Consider the following 6,000-nt stretch of genomic DNA (forward strand, 5'->3'; position numbering starts at 1 on the left):
AGACTCCCTCTACTTCAAAGGCGTGGTAACTTCTCTTTCACTCTTCGCACTCCTGGAGCCCTACTAATTATGCACAGCTGTGGAGCCTACCCACCTGCTCCCCATCTACTCATCAACCCAGCAGTGTTTCAACCCAGGTCTTCACCCACTCAAGCCTTGTACAAATGAAGACAGGTATTTTCAAAAACAAATATCTCCCCTATTTCATCTTTAAAAATACTTTTTTCACATGCACCTGGAAAATTTGCCCACAAGTGTGACTCGAAGAATGCCAAACCCATATTTGGCAGTGTTTTTCAGATGTGAAATCTGTGCCAGCCAATCAGATTGAACCCCCTGTCAATTAGCCATTACGTTTGAGAAACAAACACTGGTGTATACACGAAACTGTTATACCAGAGTTTTAAAATTTTTTCACTTGGGCTGGAGTTTTCAGAAAACATTGTTTTTAGTTGCATAAAACTGTGTTTTTATGTGGATGACAGGCTTAAAAGTATTAAAAAAAAAAGTGGTTTCCCTGTTAACCTGCCAAGTGTCTCCTTGTTCATATTGGGCTGTAAAACCCTAGACCTGTTGACTCCTGGCCTAGCTCTGCTTTTTATGTTGGTTTGTTGTTGTAGTCAAGGTAAGTATGATCTGGCATTGACATTGTGGGCTCTAATTTCGTAGACCAGGCGCAGGCGCACCTGCCCTGCGCCGGCCTTCGCCATGCGCACAGGGCGTGACCGGCACTTTGCAAGTTTCCTGCAGTGCCAAGAGAGGCGCGGTCCAGGCGCATTTGAGCGCAGAGCTGCGCGTCCACGCCTCCCTCCGGGCAAATGGCAGAGAGGGAGGAGAAAGCCGTGAGTGGGTTAAACACAGCCGAGCACTGTTTTCACCAATCAAATGAGCGCCTCTCCTCGCCTTTGAATGCCCTGCAGCCGAGGCGCAGCGTCTGATTGGTCTGAGTGATCTCCAGCACCGCGGAGAGAGTGCTGGTAGCGGAGACGGTCAGAGCCGCTGTGCCTGCAGCAGGTCAATGGACAGCGGGGCGCATCGGAGGACACGACGCGCATCACCTTGTGGGCCAGCTCCCGGACAGATTTAATCCGTTCCTTTGTCTTTATTCGGAGTAAAAAATTTAGAGGCAGTTACACAGCTGGCTTATCCATTCAGAATACTTTTGATCCATATTGGTTTGTCATCGCCAAGCAGAGCCTTTGGTGATACACTGTATACTCTCCCAGTGTCTCCACCTCATCCTCCTTACAATAATGTACTCCATCTTTTTAGATCTTGTTAAAAATAAAGACTAAAACAGAGAAATATGGGAAATCACGGGTAAATCCTGAGTGACACACAATTATTTCGTCTCTTTTTTCTTCTTCTTTTCTCTCTTTTCTTTGAATTAAATAAAATGAGAGAACCAGATATACTCAGTATCAGATGTTTAGGCTGTTTATTGTTTAATTGTAAGATGTGCATCAAACTTCCAGCTGCCGTCAGGTTAACTTTCCATTATGACAAACAGCTTTAATCTGACATCAGATGTAACAGGACAGTTAATATAGATACAAATGTATATGCTGGTTCAGACAGTTACATCAATCACAGCAATCACTATTTATTGCTGTGATTGTCTATTGTATTAAAATGTGCCTAACACTCTGGAAACCTGCCTCTGAGGCTTTGATGACATGTGCACACATGTGCGCCTGTCACCAAATTACAGCTGCATGGGGTGCGCTCCGCCTTGCGCCGAGGATAGACCAGGTTGGAGCTGGCGAGCTTTCAGCGCACTTTTTTGGCACAAAATTGTCACTGCGCCAACATGAATCTGCTGACACCTCCCCCTGGTGCGCTGTCAACTCCCCCTGGCGCGCCGTCACACCCATCTCTGCGCAGACGGTCTACCAAATTGTCAAATTGGCAGCGCACGGCGGTGCGCCGCACGAAATTAGCAATGCGCAGGCTGCGCCAGGCTTGCGCCCCCTGCGCTGCACCACGAAATTAGAGCCCTATGTGTTTATTTTGAAAGTCACCAGGTATTTTAATATGGTTTTAGTCCATGACTTCCTGTCTCATTCTCTTTGCTCTCTGTCATTCACAAAAATAGAAGTCTTGTATATCTAATCTGGAGAGCTCCGGTAGCTCAGATGCAGTGTGATTGAGGAGAGCCAGTGTGAGTTTACACAGTGACTTTATTTGAAGCCACAAATCTGGTTTGGTTGGACCATTAGCTGACTTGTACCTCTATTATGATATCTGTTCAATTACACTCAAGCTTGCAATCTTAATACCCTCTGAACGGCCAAGTTAGAAAAAAATCCCCCTATACAGTGTGTGCCCATAGTAAAATTAACGAATCGGACAGTTGACATTTGTGAATCAGGCTGTAAATAGCTTGATTTTTGCTTTGAAAACAGCTTTTTTTTGGGGCTTGGTGTGTATGTGACCTCTAGTACTTCCAGAGCCAGCCTCAAAAGAACACTCAAGAAACAGCACTTCAGCATTGTCTCATATTCCTAGACTGGAGGTTGTTGCTCGGTCTCAGGTCCAGTTCTGCTCTGTTGCGTGTTGACTGCTACCTCTCTCATCTGTCAATTTACACCACCTGTTCATACAGTCCGGTATGTTGCAGGTCTGCCAGACAGCTAGAGTTGTGAGACCAATGAGTTCCCTGGTTTCCCACCTTGGTGACGATCCTCTCCTTGTTTGTTGGGCTGCAAATCCTGAAACCTGTTGACTTCCGGCCTGGCTCCACTCTATATTTAGACTTGTTTTGAGAATCAAGACAAATATGATCTGAATTTGGCAAGGTTTGTTTCATTTTAAAAGTCTTTGTCTCTTTTTAGATGGTTTCTGTTCACAACTTTCTGCCCCACTCTATCTGCCCTACAGTAAATTGATGTGTCACAGCTCCAGCAAAAAAAAAGATTGCTGGGTATCTGCTGCAACCTGCCAGAGCAGGGATATAGCTGGACCCCAGTGTGATAGAAACGTATCTTTCTGGTGCATCAGGTGTGTTTTGTCCACAACAGTTTTCATGCTGACAGTTCTAGTATTCTTCACAAAACCAGCGCTTTCAAAGCTCTGCATCATCACTGAACATTTTCTCCCAACATCATTTTTTTTAACTTCTGTTGCTGCACTCACACGGCTCAGCTGAAACAGTTTGACTTCGAAAACACTCTAGTTATTGTCAGTGACCTTTTTCCAACACTTACCAACCAAGATCAAGAGCCAGTCGAACTGTTCTCATCTTTCTCAACAACAATAATGAAGGGCTGTGCAGGGGAGGAACTGACATTTGTTTTTGTGAGGGGACAGCCTCTAAAAGCTGCTGTCAAGCTGCAACACTGTTGATTATCTTTAAACCTTCTTGATAATTCCAGCTTAATGAAGTAAACAGGACTCATTCAGAGCCACAAAGAGGATTGAAAGTGCCATGAATGTGTATCTGGGAACTTTAAAAGGGCTGTGTTGGCAGTGGGCTGCTAATAACCTTGTCTGACAACTGGCTCATGGCAGGGGTGACAGGTACATGAAATAACTACAGAAACAATCTCTCTGTTCTCCGAGGAACTGTCTTTAGTGTGGGTCAACCAGGGCCTGGGGAATTAATTTCTTTCTTTTTCCATTAACATCTGCAGCTCCTCACCGGACTTAAAGGAAAAGCTGATAAAATAAGATGAAGCGAAATTGGAGTTACGCTTCTCTTTGTTGTTTTTTCTATTTCTGCTTTTGACAAATTCACAACAGGAGAGTTAACGTTTTACAAAAGTGGTCTTTAGAGATATCTTAAGTCACACTTTGGTCAATCAGAAATTCAGATGAGGTAAACTAAAAACATTTTAGTCTAGTCTCTCTTCTGGATCGATACAAACACATTACGTTTAATTCAATTTTCCTCTTTATCAACTATGGCTATAACTAAGTATGTGTGTGCATTATTAAAAAAAAGCACTCTGAACTGCATTTCTATTTTTGAAGATTTAGACCTGATAAAACTTCTGAATGTCTTTCACAAAATGCTGTCAATCACATCTGCAAACCTGGAGACAATAAGGTACACTATTGGTAGAAGTGGCAAATAAATAGGAAACATCAAACTACTTAGTTACGTCATCAGACATTTAAGTTACAGTAGTTGGATTGTGACTTTGTCGCTGACACCCCCCCAAACAAAAACCATCAAAGATTGCAGCATGCTTCTTTCACAGCTTAAAGACATAATATTTAAAAGTTAGAGGCCAAAAATAAGTATAAAAGAGAGTTTCAAATTGGAGTTAAGCAGGAGAATTACTCAAATTGTTCATCAATTTTCTTAGAGGACCAAACCTTAGCTGCATCAGAGGTAATGCTTAAAGTTTAAGATGGGTATTGTGTTTATACAAAGCTTTATATTGACCTTTTAGTGTCCCTGTAGTAACTTTAACATAATTTAAAACTCAAGCTGAACTTGCAGCTAGTTGTGTGTGAGGTGATGGTTGAAAGAGCATGCAGTCAACACACAATGGAGCAGAGTCAAACCATTGATTCCTCTGGCATATTCTTTACATAAGGTCCCCTGCTCTACAAACCCCCTTCCCTCTGATTGGCCAGTCTTCTGGAGGTCTATCAGGGGCGGAGCTATGTGAAGACCATTGTGTTTGAGGCCCGCACCTCTAACATGTCATAAACCAGTTAGGAGAGCCTTTTGTGATGACCTTATCATTTCAGCAAGACTAGTGAAGAATGTAAAGATTTTGTAAAGTTTTGATCAGCTCATAGACAGATTCAGGGATTTCTACAACATATGAATATGTGGCTGTTTGAGAAGCTGCACACCCAGGAAGTTTGAGCACCCAGGACTGTGACTTAATATCCATGTTTAAAATATGGGTTAGTAGTATACTGAAATACCGAGGCCAAAGATCCCAGCTGGTGACGTAATGGAAACTACAAATTTTTCTTAATTTTTTTTGGGGGGACAGAACTGACAACTGTGTATTTTAGAGGTGAAATGACATAAAACATCACGTATGATGTGATACTACATGTTCTGTTCATGTGTCAAAACAGGTCTGTACACGGAGGTGTGTGTGTGTTTGTGTGTGTGTGTGTGGGGGGGGGGGGGGGGGGGGGGGGGGGGGGGGGGGCTGAAGAGGCTGACCCAATGTAAGACTCTCAGCTGCAGACCTCTACTACTGTAATTCCCTGTGACTACATGATGGATGTCATGACAGCCCATCAAAGCCCTCAGCGTGGAGCCGCAGAGAGGAAGTTTGTGGGTGGATTTTGCAGAAAACTCATGGGAAGAAAACAGGAACTGCTTCCAGCCAACAACAATAAAACTTATTAGAGACCTGTTATAAGTTTAAGTTCCAAATCAGATTGATTATTTTCCAAGCTGTCCCAGCTGCATTATTTTTGCTGCAGCTGATATCCTTTGGATGAGCAATCAGAGCACATTTAGATGGAGCACAAGCCTCTGTCCACAACCTGTGATCCAGCTGTGAAAGCAAGCTGCCCAAACAATCACTCCTGATGAGCCACAGTCATCATCAAATTATGGGGGCATAAACGCTGTACAGAAAGCATCTGATTAACAACAGACAAGACCTTTGTCTGAAGAGCAGGGTCCTCCAGACAGAATCATCACATTTCAAATTGTTGTTCAACAAATCAGTTTGAAGAGTTTTATTTGTCCCTGATAAATGTTTGATGTTCACAGAAAAAGAAAAATATGGAGAAAAACAGGTGGTGGAATAATCAGAGTTTGAAACAGCATGTGTGTTTTCTGTCTGTTGCAACCTGTACCCGAAGCATTAAGGTCAACCTTCCTGTAGATTAATGCCTGAGTGCCAATAGAGGGCTGAAGAAGTGTTAAAGGACCTTTGAACACATTTATCTTCAGGGTGTACAAAGGTTATTATAGTCAATGTGGATCCAGTAGGTGAGGCTGTTATTAAAGCTTTTAGTAACACAAGTCTGCACATAAGTAAAGAGACTTACGAGCCTGATGGGATAAATACCCTA

This window comes from Halichoeres trimaculatus, unplaced genomic scaffold (genome assembly GCF_033239565.1).
Source record: "Halichoeres trimaculatus isolate MK-OKI-2021-1 unplaced genomic scaffold, fHalTri1.1 fHalTri1_scaffold_8, whole genome shotgun sequence".
NCBI classification, from domain to species: Eukaryota; Metazoa; Chordata; class Actinopteri; order Labriformes; family Labridae; genus Halichoeres; species Halichoeres trimaculatus.